The sequence below is a fragment of the Myripristis murdjan genome, chromosome 20 (assembly GCF_902150065.1).
Source record: "Myripristis murdjan chromosome 20, fMyrMur1.1, whole genome shotgun sequence".
Taxonomy (NCBI): Eukaryota; Metazoa; Chordata; class Actinopteri; order Holocentriformes; family Holocentridae; genus Myripristis; species Myripristis murdjan.
The window spans coordinates 7442888-7466432 of NC_043999.1; positions in this window are offsets into that span (position 1 = coordinate 7442888).

The following is a 23545-nucleotide window of genomic DNA, read 5'->3' on the forward strand; positions in this document are numbered from 1 at the left end:
ACGTTTTCATACGATTCAGAGGTCAGGCCTTTCCCTGCACACCCAGAAAGAAATACTTTGCGATTTTAGTCTGATAATTGGTCCGCAGAGACTTTTCCCCCTGCAAAGCCAAAGAGAGAACGACAGCATGCAAAGGGTGAGGTGGAATACAGAGGGAAGAGAGAGAGAGAGAGAGATGATTTTTCTCACCGTTTCTTTAAGCACACAGCGGGCGAAAAAGGTTTTAGCGAGTTAAAGAGATGGCAATAGAATCTCGATAAGAAATGACAACCATGCCTGCTTATATTTATTAGCCCCCCCGGTGAGGCTCTGTCAGCCGGAACATCATTTACCCTTCCTGAAGTGTGTCGGCATCGATTCAGCTTTGCTATTGATGATGCGCTCAAACAACATGGTTCAGCTTCCCACCTTGTCAATGGGAATTCGATGGGACGCGATGATGACTGATGCCGCCGTCCTGTCAAATTAACATGACGAGGGGGTGGGGGGGAATGGGGGGGGTACGGCTACCATGTGCAGCGCGTAGCCGAGGCTGATGTTGATTTAATGAGCCCATGTTGGGATCGACTCTGGTAGGGCCGGAACGTTTAATGGCGAATGAAACACCTGGGCTTTTGGTGCACCTTGCATGATTTGGAATGAAAAGAACGGTTCACCCACCATGAAAAAAGAGATATTGTCACTTTAAATCCAGTTACAGGCTATCCATTCCAATCCATACAACCACATAAAACTTCTAATGCAACCAACTGAGAGAGTTTCCTAAATTAGTAGTGCATACGCTAACATCAAGCTAACATTTGCTAATTAAAGTTAGCCTGCTGGCTAGTACGCTAGTCACTAAAAATACTTGGTTAAAGTTAGGAAAATGGTTAAGGTTAAGGGAAGGTTTGTTGTAAATGGTTAAGTTTAGGAAAAGGTCAGTGTCATTATTTACAGGACCACTAGAGGTCGCTGAACTCTTAGCTAAAGGTCCTAATAAGCGGCTGTTTGTTGGTGTGATTTGTTGAGGTTTCCAGTATGGCTTCCTTCACCCCAACACAGTAGAGCCAGATGGGTAAAAAAGATTGCATGTTGAAACAATAGATTATTCAACTGATGGAAAATTCATCAATTATAATTTTGATACTTGATTGTTTTAGTCATTTATTGAGCTAAAATGCCAAAGTATTTGCTGATTTTAGCTTCAGATGCTAAGAATGCCTTTCTATTCTCAGTTTCATATCATTACAAAATACCTTTAAGTCTTTACGCAGGTACATAGGAGTATAATTAGATGAAATATGGAAAAGAGGCAGTTACTGTTACTTTCAAAACTTCCTGATTTTACCGATAAAAGACCTGATGATCAGAGATCTTTTGTCAGGCATATATTTAATATGACACAATAATTTATTAAAACATGCCAAACAAACGCCGACATGCAGCTCGTCATTTACTGCTCAGTGATCAGCTGTTTTAATCTGAGCTGACATCCATTAGTCATGAGGTTTAACATTTTATAGATGGAATGATTAATTGATTAAATGAAAAAAAACAATGGATAGATTAATCAACAATGAAAATATTCATTAGCTGTAGCCCTAATCCACAGCAGTCAGAGGTGAAGAGTTTTGTGAGGAACTATTTCCTGTGGAAGAACATCGACATAATGTACCTGTCCACCCCAAATTCATAGGTTAGACACATTTAAATGCCAAAACATGCAAACTAGATACATAGGTGGCATCAGAACTACAGTAAGTGGGGAAAACATTGTATTTTGGGGGGAACTGTTCCTTTACGGTTGAAACTAAAAGTAGGTTAAATTTCAAAGGAATTTAATGTTATATAATCTGTGAAATTCTTGATTTTTTTTCTTGATCTTGGTGACACATTTGGTGATAAGCAGCCTTTGCTTTGGAAACTAAAAGGATCCAAATGAAGACTTCCGGTGGGGTCCCATTCACGGCTGCTGAGCTGAAGGTCGCCCTCGAAGCGGATGGCAAAATATGAAAATATATTATTTATGTTATCATGCGGCACATTTGAGCTTAGGTAACATCAAAGCGAACACGGACAGGAACTGCTCAGGCTCAAGCCGTGCCTCCGTACTCAATGAACTCCGGACAACCTCTTTGTTTCTAAGTTTAAACTTTCCGATCGACTTGCAGATTAAATAATAAGCAACCGCGATTGGGGATAAACACAGTTAAGTCCTCCAGAAGTCCCGCGTGCCCTCTCAGGAGACGCCAGCTCTGCATCCCGGCTCGTGACACCACACATCTCTTTTCACTTGTCATAACAAGAAGAAGCAGCTACCTGCCATTTTAATTGCATTTCTCACTTTTGACTAATCACACACGACACAGCGGCCCTCTGGGCAGCCAGCCAGTTGGAGCAGAAGGACATTGTGTGTCAAATTTATTCCTTGGCAACGACACAACGGCAATAACGGAGGAAGCCACCCCCAACTAAATGTGTTCATTTTATCCTGTGACTTTATCATGATTTGATTTTCAGACTTTTTACTTTTCTTTTCTTTTCTTCTGTTTTTTTGTTTGGTGCAAGTGGAAAAAACCCTGAAGGGAAAATTATTGCTGTGAATTTTGGGGAGAATAATTTGGTTCATGGCAGGATAACAGGTCCGTGCAGTGCTTATCAGTTCATATTCCAAATAAAAAACATGACAGAAAAATAAATTAATGTGTTATTCTGAAATATGTAGTTTGGATTTTGGCTTAAATTGAGATTTCTTTACTCCGTATTTTCAAATTATTTCTGATTTTGAGTTGTGTTATAACACAGATGAGCATTAATCACTCCGTAATGTCCTCATCTTGCTGGAATCGGTTTGCACATTGATTTAAACGCATGCCGGCTGCTGCAAAGACTGCATTTTCCTTAAAAATACATTTTCAGCAAAGCATGACCTTACGACGGTTCATTAGCTGTTTGTAACTGCTGAGAGGAGACTCCTTGTATTTTTATGGGTTTATTTTTGCGTGTTTATGTAACCGCTGTTGTCTCTTTGAGTTTTTTGGAGCGCTGCACTTTTCTGTCCAGAGCGGGACTAATAAAGTTAATCTTATCTTATCTCGGTTCATAACGCCGCGCGCCCGGTCTCCCAGCCACAGCTGAAGCCCAGGCAGCCTTATTGATGGATCATGAAATAACTTTAATTTAGGTCAAGGCTTAATCATGTCTGAGATATCTGCTGTGGAACTTTGCAGACGCCATAACTGGCCTGGTTTCGATCAGCATTACTGTGGTCAGTAGTCAATAATCAACAAAATAATGATTCGCTTTAGTAGAGCCATTATCTTCCACAGTGAATTAGCCCGAGGTGAGGCTATTTTTTTTTTTCTCTCTGCTCCTAAAAGCAATCTCAAGTCCCCAAGCCTTGGCATTAAAAAAAAAAAAAAAAAAAAAAAAGCATCTGAATCAATGTTTTCTGACATCTGTGTCCATCGAGTGCTCCACGCCGCTATATGTATTAATGGAGTTTGTTTGCCTCACAGCACTTTTCATTTTCCAGCTGTGATTGTCACCCACTAGTGTTGCGGTCTGTTTGCGATGTGCTGATAGGACAGATCTGAGATAGATACTCCCCCCCCACGCACACACACATACACACACACACACCAGCAGCAGCACGCCTCAGAGACCCATCCATGCAGTGGCGAGGTAGGGCTTACCCCCGTCACCCCATAAACGCTGGCCTTGCAAAGGCAACGCGGGCGGAGTAATCCCCGCGCCAAAGATCCACCCAGATGTGCCGTATCTGCTCGTTCAAAGGCCGGCGCGTGCGGAGGAAGCGAGTGGACGCCTCTCTGCGGGCTGTAATTACATTCTGCTCTGTTCCGGGCTATCTATGGAGCAATTATGCCTCCAAACAAAACCCTGTTATTGGGTTATTGTGTGCAGATTGTTCTCCTCAGAGATGATACAGAGGCTCGCCGTAAATTAATTGGATGGACAGACCAGTGAGGGGAGATGTCTGTAAAACATTAGGTAGTTATTTTTTTATAATTAATCTTCCAGGAATTTTTCACTCTTTTTTTTTGGTATTTTTTTTATCACCGCTCCTCATTATTCCACCGCCCCGAGGTCACGCTCACAAACTGCTAAGTGACTCTCTGTTTGCCAGCCCGCTGCTTAAACGATGAATCTGCTTATATGCAACCTGGGCCTTATTTTCCTCCAATTTGCCCATCATGATGCTTGAGTAGGTTCAACACTTTGAAACCCAGGAGCCTGTGGGAAGGCTTTTATTTTGGAGTTCATTGCACCCTCAACAAATTTGAAATTATTTCTTTTTCTTTTTTTTTTATATATTTTTTTATTTTTCAGAGTAGAGTGGATTATTTTCTACTTTTTGTAATTGATTTCTTTTTCTAATAATTTTCTGGTAATGTTTTACTAATTTAATGATAATTTTCTGATTCTTTTCTGGTTATTTTCTTGCTTTTTTAAATCTTTTTTGGGCTAATTTTTGGATCATTTCTCATTGCCTTTTTTTCCCGATGTTTTTGCTCAGGTTTCAAATGATGAAATGCTCGCCTCAGTCTGACTTCGATCCAGCATATCTAATCTGATTCTGAAATATATAATTTTAATAATTTAAAATGTAGTTACCTTTTTTTGTGCAAATGTTATGGTGACTTTTGGCTAAGTTTATGGCAACCTTTTTTTTTTTTTTTTTTTTTTTTTTTTTTGGTACAGTATACCCCATCCTCCCAAAATTTTTGACTAACGTTCTAGTTTTTTTTTTTTTTTTCTAATTGCCTTTCACCTCATGGTTCTTTGAAGAAATCAAGCTTCAAAGGGTTAAAACTTCATCATTTATTTCACTGCAGAGTATGACATAGCTTAAGTTCCCTGGGATCACTGCCATCCAACACACACACACTCACACTCACACACACACACACACACACACACACACACACACACACACAGGGCCAATGTAATCTCCAACGGCTGCAGCCAGAAAGCAATTAAAACACGTCTCTCCAACACAATAACAGCCATATTAGCATGTGACCTTTCCATCTCCAGCCTCCTGCCTAAAACTTGCCTATATTTTGGTTTTAGATATGTAATTCTAACAAGCACGAGCCAGACTGCTCAAGTGCTCTGCTGTGTTCACTGCATATTGCCTGTTCTATAAATACCATCTGCTGACTTGGAGGAAAAAAAAAAAAAGAAAAAAGAAAAAAACCTTCATGTCAACCTCCTAGTGGTGGTTACAAGTCAAATGTGGGGGATTTCACTTTACCTCCAACACAACACAAACAGTAAATATGGCGGGTAATCCACCAAAGTCAGCACTTTAAGCTTTTAAATCAGCTTTCAACGCAAAATAATCACTTATTTCCATACTGATACAAACGATATTAATCAAGAAAAGCCATAAATTTGCTTTTAAATTCATAAATAATGTGGTTTTGAACGTGGGAATACCGATGAGGGAAAAAAAAATGTCGAAAGCTTCAAAGTTGTTTCAACAAAACCCCTCTATTAACTCTGTATTTCTGATATATGACCGGAGCACACCAGAAAACAAACAGCGAGTAAAGAAAAAAACACCCTTTTTCATGATTTTTATGCATTTTAGCCATTTAAATGAAGGACAATTTGTGCACAAACCATAGAAACATTAGCAAAACGACGCTCTGACTCTGCTTTAATCAAAACGCCCTGAGCGGAGGCGCCCACAAACAAAAGTGTATGAACTTAAAAATTCATGCAAAAGCCAGGGAAATTAAGGTCCAGGTTGCAAATGAGTGTCAGCCTCTGTTTAAATCTGCTCTGTGATTACCATCTCGAGGATAGAAACAGCAAGCAACAACAAAGGCAACGTTTGATTCCAATATGCTTTGTGTCCGTGCGCCAGCCCTGCGTTGATTATTTTTCTGTTCGGTTTTTGCACGAGTTTGCTCGGTGCAGGTGAACCAGAGGTGCGATGTTAAGGCAATTAAACAGCGCTCGGCATTGACCCGCTTTCAAAGTGCTGCAGGAGTTGGACGGCTTCATCACTTCGTTTGATGGCCAATCAAAGTATAGCTCATTTCTCCAATGGAAAATGTATTTTTTGACATGTTTCCTTTCATTATATGGCATTTTTAACATTTGCCGTGTGTCTTTTAAAGTGAGCATGAGATCAGGATATGACTGACATTGATCTCCGCAGTTTTTCAGTGCTAATAACTGTTGATTTTTTTTTTTGGTGGCAGTTATTTGGAGTTGACAGGTATTGATTGGAGAGTTGTTTGTCCACACATGAGGTGATGCGATGGAGGAGCAGCTGTTGGAATCCAGCAAAACTGTTCAATTACCTCTAATGGGTGTGGGCTTGTACAAACACCGCCGTGTTGCATTTCCACACTCGCGGTTAAATTAACTCTGACAGCTTTGCTTTCTCTCCTCTCCTGTGTTTTTTTGCAGGAATATTTCCAATGAAATTAACCAATTAAGTGATGCCCAATTAGATCTTTTTTTTTTTTTTCCCTGCTACAACAAATTCCAAAGTTTCTAAAGTTTACCGGCTGCCATAACAAGAGAACACTGGGAGACAAAAGGGAAAATAAAACCGCCTCCTCCAGCACTTTTTAGCATGTTAGTTCATCTGAGAGCAGAGTGTAGGTGAGCTCTCTTTGATGTTGTTGAATATTTAAGAGCATAGACTGGCAACCTTTTCATAATTAAAGCCTCGGATTTGGGCTATCCGCTTCTCACAAGACCCAGAAATCAAGCATTAAGCACACAAGCAGAGGCATGTTGAAGATATTGCTTCTGCCTGGATGGAGTTGTATGTTTCGGTGCTTTTCTATACATTTTCATGTATCTGGGGACTTCGCTGACATCTTTACACTGTAAAAAAAAATACGGTGACATGTATATGACATCATGGTATGGTAGGCAATTTTAGAACCGTGACTGTCGTTCCTTTATGGTAAATTGCAACAACAAAAACAGATGTATTGTAAACCTATTAATAGTGACTTTCTCTAAAAATAACAGTAGGAATATGAACTTGAGCGAAATCTATAATTTGACCCTAGTTTTGGTGTTCATATTTTTGTTACTCAGCCAATTTTCTCTGGCCTGGTGGAACTACCACATTGTTAGGTTTTTAAATCAATACAGCCATCAAAAAAATATGTAAAAATACTTAGCAGGTGTTTACTTTAGCCTGGTTACTAGCAATATAGACATCGTTTATGGCTAATATTTGCCTTTTAACCATGTTGGATCACAGTTATGAATCTAAGTACGATTCGATTTTGGTGATAGAATGCAATAAATTAGGAAAATTGATCAAAATCAAGATATCGGTGGAAAAAATGAATTTGAAACAAGGTCAAGGTCAATGTCGTTGTGCTCCTCAAGCTCACCGTCAGATTCTGAATTGACAGAAATGTGATGCTCATATTCTGAGAACTCCTCCTCTTCATCATCTCCCAAAGCTGCTCACTCCTCCACAATCATTTCTAAGAGGATCCTCTGAGCGGGGAATCTGTTTGGCGTCCTGATCGATGGTGATCAGGAGACACGCAGGCGAAGCTTTTTATTTGTGGTGTCCCGCCCCAGAGAGTTTGAGAAAATACAGAACGGCTCCCGCAAGAATAGAGGGAAAAATGTGCGGGATTGTGGGAGCTGAGAGGTTGCAGGTGCTTCAAATGTTGTGGCCTTGTGCAGGAATAACAGGTGCAGAAAGACACACACACACACAAACACACACACTTACAAACACTTAAAAACACACGCACTCTTACAAACAGCAGGTCCAGGTAGGAGGAGGACAGGGTGAAGGTACTTGAACACCTCAAATGTAATATTTATGTGTAGGTGTGTGTGTGTGCAGTCATTGGAAATATGTTCTCCCTTATATTTTCACAGAAAATGAGCCGAGGCAAATGAGTCTGAGGTTGAAAAAATAATTATAAGTGTAATTTCTTCTTTGGCAAACCCTGACAACAGATCCCACAGCCCGGAACACCACGCAAGGGTTAAACAGACTAACACCGTTTATTTTCAAAAGCATTTAATTACACTAAAATTTAGTATTTTCCCATTCATTTTACCCAAAATGTTTATTCTTACAGTAAAATTGTGTGTTTTCTACATGTTATGACAGTAAAAATTAAAGCACTGCTCTGTGTATTGGTTTTTGACCCTTTTTTTCTGTACACTGTGAAGTTCATATTCACAGTTTCATAGTTTTGTTTGTTATCCTTAATTATAACTATGAAGGTTTTGTGTAAACTTGTTAATGTGGTTAAATGAATTAAACTTAAAAGTCTAAAGCCACCAGCTGCAGTGTATCTTTGGATTTACCCAGCTAATGAGCACCTGAGTTGTGTTCGCTATAAAGCCTGAGTTTAAATAAATGTCAGTTCAACAATAAATACACACTCAAGAGTTCCTGTAACTGCAATTTAACTGAACAAACAACATCAAGTTGGCTGAACTTAATTAGTCAGGAGAAATAAACTTAGGTATGTAAGTACATTACCATAGCAGGGTAGTTTTTTATTTTAATTCATTTTTAATTTTTTTTTTTTTTTTTTTATTTTTATTTATTTATTTATTTATTTATTTACATAATATGTTGATACAACCAACTAGCCCTGAACTAGCTGGTTGCTTTATTTTATTATTATTTTTAATGTTATTTCTTTTATGTTTTCCCAGCTTCAGTTTTTATTACTACACACTTTCAACACACTTTTTTAAAAATTAATTTATGAATTAATTAATTTTTACAGTGTACAGTGACTTTCATGAGTGAGCAGTTTCGGGGCGGGTTAACTGTCTTGTTTGAAGATGTTTCGGCATGACTCAACGATTCTGATGGACACACTGCTGCGGTTAACATGACTCATGACAAAACGTTGTGGAGGAATCCTGGAATGGGGAGGACTCGACCGAATTCAGTATCGTTACTTGTTCTGATGAGGATAATCTGCGAAGAGTCATGAGCTCGGTCGTTTGTCACTGAAACCATGAGGGATCCTTTGGCTCAGGCAGTGGACTGGACGGAGCTTCCCACACCGACCCAGACAACAGTGAAAAATAATAATATTAATCTTCCCCGATTCTAACTGGAACACCAAAAGTCCTTTTTTTCCCCCCTTGTACATTTTATTCTTTATTAAAATGTTATTTACACAAAAGGAAAAATGTGAAATTGTATCCAATGACATACAATGTATTCATTTAACAATTTCTCATTGTCTCAGTTCTTCAGTGTGTAGGCTTGGAGAACATGAGAGCACATTCTGCTTCTGAAACAAAAGGATTATTTTGTTGTTGTTGTTGTTGTTTTGTTCTTGTTAGCTTCCCTGCCATGAGTGTGTTGGCGTGGGAATCCTAAAGATGTCATCCTATCCTTTTGTAATTTTCTGTTCTTTTTGTGGTGTATTAGATAAAACATAAGGTTATAAAAAAAAAAACTCAAAAGTAAATTGTAACATAACAAAAATACTATCTAAACTAAACATATCTTGTTTTGTTATTGTATTCTAGTAGTAGGTTAAACTTTTTTTTTTTTGACTGTCCATAACTTGGACCCCCAGTAAACATCAACTAGACAGAATTAAACTTTACCTTATCCGTATGACAATTTTGTAATAATATATATAACTTATTTCAAAGTTGATTTGACGGATGTAAGTAGAGTTTATGGATGTAAGGGTGAGTAACTGCCATACAGACTAAAGCAATAAAGACACATTAAACGTGCTACTGTGACTGGGCTCGGCGGGACGTTCCATAATGGAAACCCCTGATTTGACCTGGATGTTTCGTGCACGGCGTGGTGAAAAGAGGACCAGAAATATGAAAGGCTGAAGTCTTGTAAGAGTTGCTGTATCTGATAAGGAATATTTCAAAATGAGATTGGAGATTTAAGATATCAAGACAGTTGTTGGTGCATTTTTACAATATCAGGCTCACATTTATGTTCTTTATTGATTGATTGAATGGCTGTATGTACTGTTTGTCCTTTATGGTGTATGTATTTTATGGTATATTGTATGTGGTATTTTGTGGTATTATATGTATTATGAGCTATGGGATACAGAGAATAAAGTACCTATCTATCTATCTATCTATCCATCTATCTGTCTATCTATCTATTGTTATTGGACTTTATTCAGCTGGCAAATAAAACGTGTCTGATTCCAATAATTCCATTTCTGCGTCTTCAGTTGGGTGTTAAACGTCACATCTAACGGCAAAAGTATCCATCCTGTGCGAGTCCATGGCTTTGCTTTTCTGAAGGAGCCTCAGTTTTCCATCAGGCATCGTTTACTGTGTTATCGTACGGCCTTAGCATTATTCTTCTTGCATTCGGTAATTATCTAACATTTTGGAAGCTCTAAACAGGCCTACCCTTCAATTTTTTTAAATTGTTTTTTTTTATTTTCAGTGTGTATAACGGGGAGAAATACCTGGAAGCAGAATTTGTATGTATGGGGCATGCTTCATCTGCAGCCCTCCATTTTTCTGAATCAACAAGTTGGAATGGCCGACATGACATCGAAAAATTAAATTTACAGCTCTGCTACAAAAGGTTTGGAATAATAATGGCTGCCGTCTTTCTCAAATGTTGGACCTACTTTTTTTTCGACTGGTAATAACGTATTAGTTTCTGAATTTTTTTTTTTTTTTTAATGTAAATTATATCGAGTAAATCCAACAGAAGTTAACAAACAAATGAATAAACCAAACCAAAAAAAAAAAAAAAAAAAGCTATTGTGCTGAATTTCTCTTTACCGAAAGAGTAGCCTGTGCGCGGCTGATTTATTTTGAATATCAGTACACACCCAGCATGAAAATGGCATCTAAGCAGCGGCGGCGGTCTTACCGAGTGTTCACCGAGATTGTTTCTGCAAGCTATGTAAAGAAAAGAAAAAAGAAAAAAAAAAAAAAAGGATAATGGTGCTTTTGAAATTACAATAGCTTATACAACAATTTTATGAGTGACCTAGCATGAAATTAGATCCTTCTCAAGCCCTAAAACCGCATTATTGAATTTCATCTCCGCAGTGGTGTCTGTCTCAAGGCCTTGATGCCATGGCAGGACCAGATGCGCTGGGAATGTAATTGATATGGCGTAAGACTGCAGACGGAGATTAACAAATGTAATCTATATAATCAAATAACGCACAATAACGCCCGTGCTATTAAGCGGCGTGCCTTGATCTGGTATCGGTGTTGAATGGAGCCCTCCTCTTTGTGCTCTTCTTCAACTCTCTCTCTCTCTCTCTCTCCCTCTCTCTCTCTCTCTCGTCCTTATACCTATTCAGTCTCATCTGTATGCTGGGTCATGCACCTCTCCCCCTCCCTACCATCTGCCATAACATCCCAGTTTTGAACCGGATGAGCAGAGCAGTCATATTTGTCCTCACAAACGGTCACTTTACTGTTGTGAGGTGGGAGGGGTAAGTGGCTTGGGCTTTGGGGGTGGGGTGGGGTGGGGGGGGCATTGGGTAGTGGTGGCAGGGCGGGGTGGAGGAGGCGGGTGGGGGGTGTTAATGGCTGCAGATTGATGCATGATGAGTGTCCATATTATGCTAATGAACTGCAACAGCCCCTTTCATATGTTCCGCAGAATGAATAGTGGTTAGCGCTAATGGCTAAATTTTGCATAGGGTGCATAGGCAATTCATTTATAATGCTGATGTAAGCTTTAATTTCAGCGTCGCCGGGACAGTGTGACTCTTGACTCTACACTCTGCGGTTCAGCGCGCAGAAATTACCATTTTATTATAGGCTCTCTTAGTTAATCATTTTCAACATTCGACAATGTTGATGTAATTAACGCGAACCCCCTCGTATGCTGCCCCCGCTATTTTGGGAAAAGTGCCGCCGATGCTTGCCTCGTCCCATCACCTCATCAGCTCGGCGACTGCAAATTTTAGCAAAAGAAAAGGAATTTGAAGCTTGTCCCTTTGTTTTCTGCATTGCTTTATAACAGAGTTGAAATCGCCTAATTCCCTGTGCACAGTCAGGGGTGCAGAAATGTTAATTGTGCATATCGATAAATAACTTCGCAGCATGCTGTCCTCTTAAGGTGATGTGAGAATCCCATAATCCAATATTGGTTGGATGATTTTCTTGTTCTGATTCATTGCAAAATGCACTGGGAGAAAAAAAAAAAAAACAATAAGAGATGGTCCTCAAGCTAAAACAAACAAGGCTCTATTATTTTCGAGTTGTCACACAGGCCCAAGCACTTAGAGTGGATGTTCTATGTTCTGTGAGGCTTTATTTGGTCTCTGTTTAATCCCATTTGATTTTCCCCCCATCAAACTGAGCAGGACCATCTGTTTCCCAGCTACAAACATCTCCAAACTTCCGCAGCTCCCCCAGCAGTCGGCTGAGAAGCAGCCTGCTGGGCTGTGACGACGCTCGAGCCTCGGCCTCTTCGCTTTTGGACGGTCTTGCAGGAACGTCGGCGGCAATTTTTTGTGAACGGCGATGGCTCGGAGTCTGTGACTATCAACAGATGTCTCGCTTTGACCTCCATCCCGCTTTCCAAATTGCCATTTCTTAACTTGTCCTCAAAGACAAGATTAGCTGAAGTGAGTGAGTTAAAGTAATTATCTGTGACAAATGGGAACAAACAAGCCATGCACGCCGCCCAAACTTGCAAGAATGAATGTTGGAATAAACAAGAATAACTGGGTAGTTACCACGAGCGGTAATAGCCACCATTGCATATGACAAAGTACCCGACACACTAATCGCCAAATAAATTGGAAAACGTGCAAAAGACCACAGTGTGAGCACCAAGAATCTCACCGATACTACTTGAAGCCACTATCTAATATAGTAATCATAGTCTGAACCGCTTATAGGAAATGTATGTTGATTCCTGTCGTGAAAAGATGTGAGGGATGCTTTTCTGATTCTTGTTTGCCAGATTACCATCAGTGTTTTCAGTGTACAGCTTTATAAAGAATACATCGCGAATGCCTGCGAGCGAGAGGGCTTTGATGCCTGGAGTCAGTCAGGCGTCAGCATGGAGATGAGATGGCGCTTTAAACTCTACAAGGTGTGTTATTTATTAGAATACTCTCCTCCCTCCAGACAGCAATAAAAGGTTCACTGAATTATCTAGGGAGTCAGGGGAATTTAATAATCTGAATTTCCTTTTGTCAGTGCACCTTGAAAGAGCTGGAAATATACCATGAGGTAAACACAATCACAGTATACTGAACGGCATATTTTGCTGTGAAGGTAGGCATATGTGGTATAGCAATTGTGTTTGGGACTGAGGTGGATGAATCCGGCTTCTCAGTGTTGATTGTGATTAATGCTTAAAGGTTTTTGCAGCCAAATATATGACTGTGTAAGTGCAAAAAAAAAAAAAAAAAAAGCATGTGTGTGCTCATGGTTTATAATGTTTTGAAGGTTTTTGGTGGGTGATGCGAATGTGGATGGATGTGTGGGACAGGTTGCAGAATAAATTCCATACCACTAAATGTCAGGTGCTTTTAAAAATGGCACAACTTGCCCCAGAAATGTGCTAAACCGCTATCGATGACCTACCTACCATTTCTCATCAATTCAGCTAATGGCTGCACTCCTGTGAAGGCACAGCAAATGACTACCCAGAGATAAAAAATAACCGCTCCCAAGTAAAAGAGGAAGAATGTTTGCTTTTGACATAAATAACAGCTAAGCAGGAAATGCAGACTGCATCAAGAGGCCGGCCGCTTTGCTGGATCTCGAAAATGACAATGCTTGAAATCGCCGTGCTAAAGACACTGGCGGAGGAGGGTGCAATGTGATGAATTTGTGGGATTTAAGAGGTGACTGATGTTTGATGTGCTTCTTCACTAGTGTGATCGCTCCCTTGCTCAAGCCCGGACATCCCTCAGCTGAACCCCAGAGTGCCGTACATCTTTTAAGGGACAGGCGCAAGTGTCCATCAGGATCTCCGCCATTACTGTCATTTAATCGCGGATTAACCATCAATCAATCGTGGCATCTGCTTGGACCCCTTTTTAAATACCTTTCCTGGCCAATCCACCCTCAGCATCGGCCAACTGTACCTCATCTTCTTCCGTATCTCTATCTTTTCCGCATTAACAAGATCAAGTAGACCCATTTTACAAGAGTGGGCAGTTTATTCTTTTTCTTTTTTCAGTCCGGCGGAGATGGGATGGAACAGGAGAGACAAATTTGACAGCGTACCATGATGAGATAAATTTTGCTGCATGGGTAATTTCCCTCGGCGTAACTGTCCAGTCAATCACAGGAGCACCCCAATAGTTAGCACCTTTGAACATTCCTGTAGGGGATTTTTAAAGGGCCTGGAGCCATATAGCTGGGATTCCTGCCAAACTTTCTGGAAGATATGTGGAATCAATACATGATATTTCCTTGCCCAAACAGTAATGCATATTATGTTTGTATCAGCCGATAACTTTTCAGGGAAACAAGATTAACATTTTTTGGCAACATTTCCTCTGTTTTTTTGCACGAAGAATTGCTCTGAGAAGTCTTGTTATATCAGGGGGTTTCTTCTGAGCCCGTATTGGACTGCGGTGACATTATCCTGGCACTGATCTTGCAGCTTGAAGGTGACATCATCACTTGCCAACTGTCAATAATAACGATTGGCCGTGACAATTAATGATGCATCGGTCAGCTTTATTTGGACCGGTATCCACTTGACCTGTTTGAGAGCCGATCGAATCCAAAACAGCCTGGGTGGCTGCAGGCAATTACAGCATCTTTTTTTTTTTTTTTTTTTTTTTTTTCATTATCATGAGATATTTTCTTGTTATCATGAGATTCGTATTTTGGATCACAACGCTGATCTTGGTTTTCTGGTTCAAAGCTTCTTTTTGGCAAGTTAGGTGAAACCTGACCATTTCTAACCCCTCATAGTTATTTATATACACAATCTACAGAGCTATTCCACATAGCTGCAGTGAAAAATATATCTACTGGCATGTTTTATGCAGGTAGAGATTTCAGACCTGCATTAATTAGGCTAAAAATGTAGGAATAAGGATGTTGAATCGGAAACCAGCATCTGCAATGTGTTTCTTTTGCCATAAAAATGGGAGCAAAGCCAAGTTCTAAGCTTCAAAGTAAACGTATACCCCGTGTTAGTTAAAAAAATGGAAAAAAAACAAAAAAAAACAAAAAAAAAAAACAAAGGAAGAGAGTGAAGAGATTCTCCATTGGTGGCACAAAATGTACAATTTGTATCCACAGCTTTGAATGCAGAACTGGGTCTGAGTATTTGAATATGTTGCTCAGGCACTCTGTCTCAACTTCCCGTCTTCCCCTGTTTGTCTGACTTAAGCTGTGCTAGCTTGAAGCAGCAGCTCACAGCCCCGAGGTCGTCACTCATTGTGTTATCATGGGACTCTCTACTGTGCTGCCTGACTCGGTTGGCTCAGGGGAATAGCAATCTCTGGCTCTCCCTCTCTCCTTCTCTCCCTCCCTCTCGTTCTACATCCAACAGATATGAATATATGCATGAATCAGGAATAGGCTGGTTTAGTGAATGAAGCAAATATGCTGTTGCCAAAGGGGTATTTCACATTTATTGGCCATGGTTTATGTATTGAAATATTATGAGCTTGATGTTGATAAAGAAAGCACCTTGTGATGATGATAATCTCACCGCAGTGTCACTGCCTGATGATTTGATAAGATAACATTTGGTGCGTCTTGACAACAAAAGTCAAGAGATTTTATTTTGGCATCTCAGTGCCCTGTGTAAGTACCACATCTGCCACCTTTCATTACTTATCATATTCCTCACGACTATTCCCAGCATTTTAGCTGTTGCTCTCAAGCTCAGAGCAGAATGTCTTTCCCATTGACATTCAGCACCATTGCAGCAAATAACTCCTATCCTGAATGTTAAACAGATATGACATGGAGCTTTGATTGTAAATAATTTGGCTCAAGCTTTGGGGTCAGCCAACCGAGTAGCATCCACTTTCTCTTCATATCAAGGCCTTCTGTTCCTCCAGCTGCCGAGCTGCCTGTGTTTGAGACAGGTGTCACCGTAGCTGTCTGCAACACCTCCATGCTTGATACAATTATCCCCCCGGCTCTGTAACTTAACCTACAACATGGCTGGGACGCATCCCGGTTCTTCCAGGAATACTCCCTGTCTGGACCGGAATACTCTGACATGACTGATTATATGCATGTGATGAGCTGACCCACCAAGATGTACTCCTCTTTGAAAACTGAACCGGCAACTGGAGCACCACAGTGATAAATCAATGTGTTAAACGGAGCCCCATCTTTTCTTGCTGAAATGGTTTTGCTGGAGGATAGATCATGTGCCACCAAAGTGGCTGCACAGGCCATCTCAAAACAGAGGATGTTTTCAAACAAACACATAAGATTGATGGTTCTAATTATTTATTGCATTGGCAGTTCTACCTGTTCAAATTGGGCGAAAAAAAGATGTTTTTCATAATAGCAAAACTATTGCAATTTTTTTTTCTTTTTTTTTTCTTTTTTTTACTCGGCCTCGAGTCCAAAATGACTCAGCATCGAATGAGCAACTGCAGCAACATTATTGAGTCACGGCAAAAACCCAGAATCACTGAGTCGTGCCAAAAATCTGTTGCAGGCTCTTGGACAGTTTTGAGGCACCCGACAGAAATGATGCAGTTCAAATCTAGCTGCTAGGAAATATTAGCCATAACGCCGTTTCTTACCTAAATTTGTAGTTGTTGCCCGGCAACGCTAGCTTGCTGATCATTCTACCAGGACACATCGGGGAATTGGAGGACCTTTCTGATTTCCATGTCATAACTGTGTGTAGATGGCTCTCAGTCAAGTATGACGGATTATAACCAAAAAGCCGGGATGATCATCAGATCACAAATAGGGGCCGGGACAGCGAGCCTCGGTCCGGTCCCTACTCTCTCCCCCTGAAGACAAGCGAGGCCATGTGTTTTTCTGTTAATTAAAATCAGGACTGGGCCTATGTTGCATGATTAATTACCTCATACCTTGCAGTTGCCCACTAACATTGATGACTCTCTGCTTGTATGTCATGAACAGGACTTGCACCATTCATCACCCCTGTAAGGTCAAGCTCAAAGCCTGGTCTTGATGGCAACATTGTGTTCTGTAATTATAACTCCTCGGTTCCCTCCGCCGTGTTCTCTCGTTTCCCGGCCTTTGAGTTTGATGAATATATTCTCGTGTGAGCATCCTTCCTTTTGGGTGTCTATTAGTGTTCCTATTAGAAATTAAATCAATATTTGGATACAACATGACTTTTTGAGTGCAGAAGCCAGTATTTCATTTCCAGACGCCATTGTTAATGTTCTCTGAATCACCATATGGTCAGGATGCATACTGTGAAACGTCACGTGTGGCTTAGATATAAGAGCCGGTGGCTGTTTTTGTTTGGTCTACAGTAGCATCTCGTCTAGCCTGAACTAGACTATGACAGTGACTAGGGAATGTGTTTTTTTGAAAGAAGCAAAGTACAAAACATTGTCTTCTCAAGGTTAAAGCAAAATCATGTGGTATTCAAGTTAGGTTTGAGATATTCAGTACTGATACACCACAACTGGAGCATCTTTTCCTCTGCCTCTCTCTGGAGGGAGCGCATTACATACCATTTTGGCTTTGGAGAATGCCACTGAGCAAATGTGTGTCTCCTGACACCTTGAGTTAATGATCAGCCAGCTTCCAGAAAGGCAATGTATTTTGAGTCACCAGCGAAGCATGACAATAACCTTTAACATTATCATTTACACACATATTATACCGTGGGACAGATTGTCTATAGGCTGCCTCGCAGCAATAACTCATCCACCACTGATAGGGTACCATCCTCATTTTTTCACGTTAAGGTATGTGACTTTGAGGTGGTGTGCAGGCCAAAATCGTCCATCTTGTGGAATTTCATTTTTGTCTTTTTCAGACTGCCTTCCTTCAAGGTGAAATATTGTGATATTGCCACAGGCATAATGCTTTTAGATTAAAAAGAGGGAAAAAGCAGGAAAATGAAATAAATTGAATCTTATCATATAGCTTGTCAAACAACATTCGATTATACAGAGATTTGAATTACAGCTTACTGTTTGACTGTGGGGTAACCGTTTCCAGGCCATATCGTTCCAGTGCTAAGAGAGGGATGAAATATGGTAGAGGAAATGCAGATTGACAGGCACCAAGAGAATCAAAGCCACTGGAAACCAGTGATTTGCCTTGATGTGTGCAGAGCAGGCTGTAATACCAGAATATCATCGCATGACATCAGCATCATGTGAGGGACACGGGACCGAGCGACTCTACAGCCTGTGGCTGTCATTAAGAAAGAACGAGTAGCCAGAGGGTAAATAAGTGAATTGTTCAACAGTATTATTGTATTGTAATCAGTATAATTAATTAATTTATTCAGCAACACCATCTGCAACACCAACTCTTCTGAGTGTGTTTACCTGTGTTTGGTGTGTGTGTGTGGGAGAGATAGAGAGAGAGAGTCACACACATCCTGCAGCTCAATAAACAACAAATGCTGCTGCTAAGGGCTCATGGCCACCAGGGGGCCTCTGGTTTCATAAATCAAATACTGCACATTGCTGAAACTGAAATCTACCCTATGACAATAATCAGTGGTGAACATCTGAATTACGGAACACCATCACTGAAAAAATTAATGGATTTAATTTCATTTTCAAAATGCTGGTAAATTAACTGTGCAGACCTATTTTATCCAGACCAGGTGTGTGGCATGTCTGTCAAACATCTGTAGGCTAGTAGCACACAGCACATTCAAAACAAACAAAGAAACAAAACAAAAAGAAAAGAAAAGAAAAGAATTACAATAGCCTAATGTATTTGATGGTTAATTAACAAAGTGCTTCACATAAATGGGAGAGTTGGAAGTGGAAAAACTGACCTCCAGTAGCTTCTGTATGAATGCAGGGCTATTTAATTTTCTGGATTTTGGGAAACAAGTATAACTGTGTATTAATTACCTTAGTAGTGGATTGAAATATTGTCAGCAGAAAATGCAGCCAGGACGGAGCATTTAAAAAAGAAAAAAATGGTGAGGCCTAAGATTGAACCTTGAGGAACCCCGTTATAATCCCCTTATCTGCTTCTAAGTAAAATTAGGTGAACTTCTCTCAAGTTGTGGCTTAAACTTCCAGGGCGGTTTATGAACATTACAAACAAAAATCCCCAAATCACCAAAAAAGCTAAAACTAACCCCTTTTACATGTTAATGATGCAATGACAGCTGAGTCAGTGCATTAAGGCTTAATTAAATTTTTTTTTTTTTTCTTAACATTTTCTTATGACACACAGGCTGAATATGCAAGCAGCTCTCATTTCACTGTGCGAAACAAACAATGGCAGAGGGGAAATAAATAACACGGAGCCCCCTCACTGTGATTCTTAAAAGAAAGTTGCCTACATCTAGACAGCTGAACAGCCATGCAGGCGTCTCTTCCCCCCTGGGTGATCCCACGACCCATCACAGATAATCACCGAGTCCCCCCACAGTCAACGCTGCCTGCTGTAGATGTACTTAATTAATCCCTGCCCATCCAACAACAGGCTGGAAGAAAGTCCTGGGAGCTTTATTTTGTATACAATTAAAGATGCCCTTCCCTCAAACATCCTCCTCAATCAATGCCACTGGAGGACAGGCTGGAGCTGATACAACATACAGGGACCACTGGAACGAGCTGGCAAAAGTTGGGATTGATTGGATGACCTTCAGAGGCCTTTTGGAGCCCTTTCAGTCTCGTCTGTGCATTGTGGTAGTCTGTCTTGTGTATCTCCACCCCAGCCTCACACAGTACAGGTGTCCGCACCGTGGTAATTTCACTCCCGGATCAATTATTACTCTATATAATATAAAAAATGTTGTGGCAGGAGAGAGAGCACGAACGGAAGCAGCTTCATGCCGCTGTCGATCAGAATTAGCTTTACATGTAGCCAGCGGTAAAGCACACTATAGGCTCTTGGGCAGTGCACTGTTCGCTGTCTAGAAATAAACATGTCGGGAACGTGACCTTTGGTATAAAAAGTCAACACACAGCAATAAATATGAAATGAACCACCACACGGCTGGGTCTTCACTGAGCTACGGAGGCAGAGGCAACTTTTTCCCTAAGCGCTTACCGAGGCAACAGTCTATACTAACTGCTCTGGTTAATTAGTACTATCGATTTAAAAATCCTATACACTTACACATGGTGTGTCTTGGCTGGGCAAATGCAGACTTTTCAGTAAAGAGGGAAATAAACTACTCAGATATTCATACACATGGAAGTTCATACATGAACACCAGAGTGGCTAATTAAAAAAAAAGGCCAAATGTTGTTCTGATCATAGCAAAGAACCATCAGGCCACAAGTAAGCAGCAAGTTTGATCTTCATTGAAAATTCAGTGTACCTATAGGCTAAGGTGTTTTCAACAGTCATAAGAAAACATGACAATTTAAATCACATATAGCCCAATCTCCACATGAAATTAGCAGAATTTACCCCAGTAAACTGAGAATATAATCCAGTTGGGAGGCTGTAACACTCTAGAACAGTGATTTTCATACAAAGGGGGTTGTGGGAAGGCTGTGCCAGTGCGGTCTTTTCCAAATCATGCAGTGTGGACACATGGTCAGTGGTGTGTGCCGTGCCATCACACACCCCACACACCATGATGCCTTGATGATGGTGCTTTGATTGTGTGTTCTTAGCCTGGAAAAATTGGCATGTCGTAATGCTTCAGAAATTTAATTGACAAGTCATGTCCAGCAAATAATAATAGTTTTATTGATTTGTCCGTATTGAGTGGAAGACAATGTTACACAAATAAATACAGAGCAACTATAGAAATCATTGTAATAATGGCTAGAAGTGTTTTTGAAGTGTTTTGATTTCACCTCACAAAATAATTACCCGGGCTCCGCACTGACATTACCTCTGCAAGGGTCCAAGCATGAACACGATTGGAAACCCCCGGTTCAAATCACACATTGTTCAGTTAAATTTCAATCTTCAGAACAATCACATTGACTAATAGAAGCATTATCAAATGATAAAATGCATTTAATTTACGTTTCAGCCGGCGTATCTGGAATTATATTGAGTTTGGAGTGGCCGGCATCATTTAAACGACACGACAGGCTCAGCAGTATCAGCCCACAAATGACACGCATGACATGCGCATGCACTTTTGAAATCCTAGGAGAGTAGGTAGTCATTATCTAAATGTCTAAATGAAAACATTTCAGAGCCATGGCGTACACTACCTATTGTGTTCACAAAAAGCCTCTTTATTTGTCCATTTATCAGCTCCACTCCACATCCCGGCGTGCGCCCCTCGTCCTGCCTCTGGTTTCGGCAATATTCTGAGACAACGGTTGGTGCCAAATTACAATATAACACACACTGGGTTTGAAAGGCAGAGTAGCTTGTTGCTGAGGAGTTAAGGGGGAAAAAAAACAGGAGAAAAAAAAACCTGTGATGTTTCCTGAGGCAGGTTGAAGCTTGAATGAGCATCCTTCTTGTGCTGTTTAATTTGCAACCCACTGTGTGAAGCGGCTCTGTTGTTAATTTAGGATGAAAACATATCAGTTTGCATGTAGACTGGCCTCGCGAGTTGCAGCTGGATGGATAATTGTTGACATCCAGGAGCTCGCACATTAAAATTGGCGAACTGTAGAAAATCAGCAATGCTCTGGAAGGTGTATTCTTAGATAGATAGACAGATAGACAGATAGAGAGACAGACTGCCCTGATGTAACCCGTTTTTGGGAAATAATCCCAGTTTTCTAATTAACTATTTCTAGGACCTTACTCACAGGTTCAGCAGTAACCTCTAATTCATTCTGGTTTGTGTCAAAGGTGCGGCATCATTAACCTCAGCCGCTCTAGGAATAGTGATGATAGCGCTTGGCAGATGCCAGTTACGGTGGCTGTACAGCTGTCTCTGGGAGCGAGCGGATAATTTCACGTTATGGCAGGGTATGGGGAGCATTGTGGTGTCAAAAGTGACATTTTCTTTTAATACGCCGTGGCAGATGTTGCTCAGGTATGCACGCAGAGTGGGTGTAAGGTTGCAGAATGTACAGAACAAGTAGGACGCTTTCAACTATTTCGCCCCGTTGATAGTCAGTTTGTGTAAAGAGAGTGGGAAGGGGAGAAAATGTGGCTGGATGCATTCATTCACCATTATTTAGTGGAATAAATGTAGCAGCAGAACTGACAGAGGGGTCAGCTGTTGTAATGTATTCCACGTTTCATTGCATTTGAGGGGACGCGCAGTAACATAACAGACCATGCTAGAATGGGCTGACCCGAACCAATGAGGAAAATGTGTAGCCCAGAGGCGATATTCAAACCCAGCAGATAATGTGAAACAATGTGATCAGCCTGCAGCCGCAAAATTTCGGGCCACAGTGACCCTCGCCAGATGGGTTGGCGCAGGGGTGGTTTAGCAATTTTGAGAGACTGTCCTGTCGCGGGAAGGTCACTGGTTTGATTCCCAATATAGCCCAAGTGTGTCCATCAGCGCTGACATGTGATGCTGGAGTGTCCTTGAGCAAGACACTGATACCTGCTCACTTAAAGCTGCTGTGAAAGAGTCACAAACGTTCTCAGTGTTTTACTGTGTAACTACACTGTGTGCCTAACTATACCTACAAATTTAGATTTTCCTGAGCTCAATGTACTGAATAAAACTGCTAAACCAAACTATGGAACTGTTATATTTGTGACACAACAACAAACTTATCCTGCTGACAGTAATAAGAATTATAATAGTAATGATAATTGTACTATTTTTACATAGGCAGTGCAGTACAATGTGCTTTTGAGTCATTTGTTGCAAGGTTTTGGGTTAGGCTAAATACCACTGATGCATCACGACACAACAGTGGACCAAGCCATAACTCCTTGAAAATTACAGATACTGAATTCTTTAAACACAATTTTACACTTCTTCTTAAAAAAAAAAAAAAAAGAAAGAAAAAAACCTTAAATATTACTTTGATTATTGCTTTAATAATGAATTTATGAAACATTTATTAAGGGTCATTGAGTAAACTTTGACTTACACAGACAGATGGACTGATAACATATCCTGTGTGCAGTGGACATGATGGACTGTGTGCCTGTTCATTTCTTCACCATTTCACTATCTCACCTTTGTTTGTTTAGTTTCATTACCTGTGACGTTAACCACGGATTTCAATCAATAGCGCCAATACACATTACTAACCCGGGGTCTGTTTGCGTTTTGTGACTTCCTTAATCTAAGGTTGAAACAGTGACGACAGACAAACGTCGTATCAGTTCATTTATTTATGAATTCATTTATCATTTATGTAGTGAGGATGATGAGGGCCTAGTACAGCTTGATGAGTGGTATGTCGCTATAAATTCATCTGGGAGAAGGTGAGGCATAGTTGAGTCCACGGTTTGTGCCATTATTTTGTCTGTGTGTGGTTATGAGTTGATTTATCCTCAGTTACTTATGTTAATAGTTTTTTTTTTTTCTTAGTTTTTGCCTGGTTGCACATGTAAATAAATG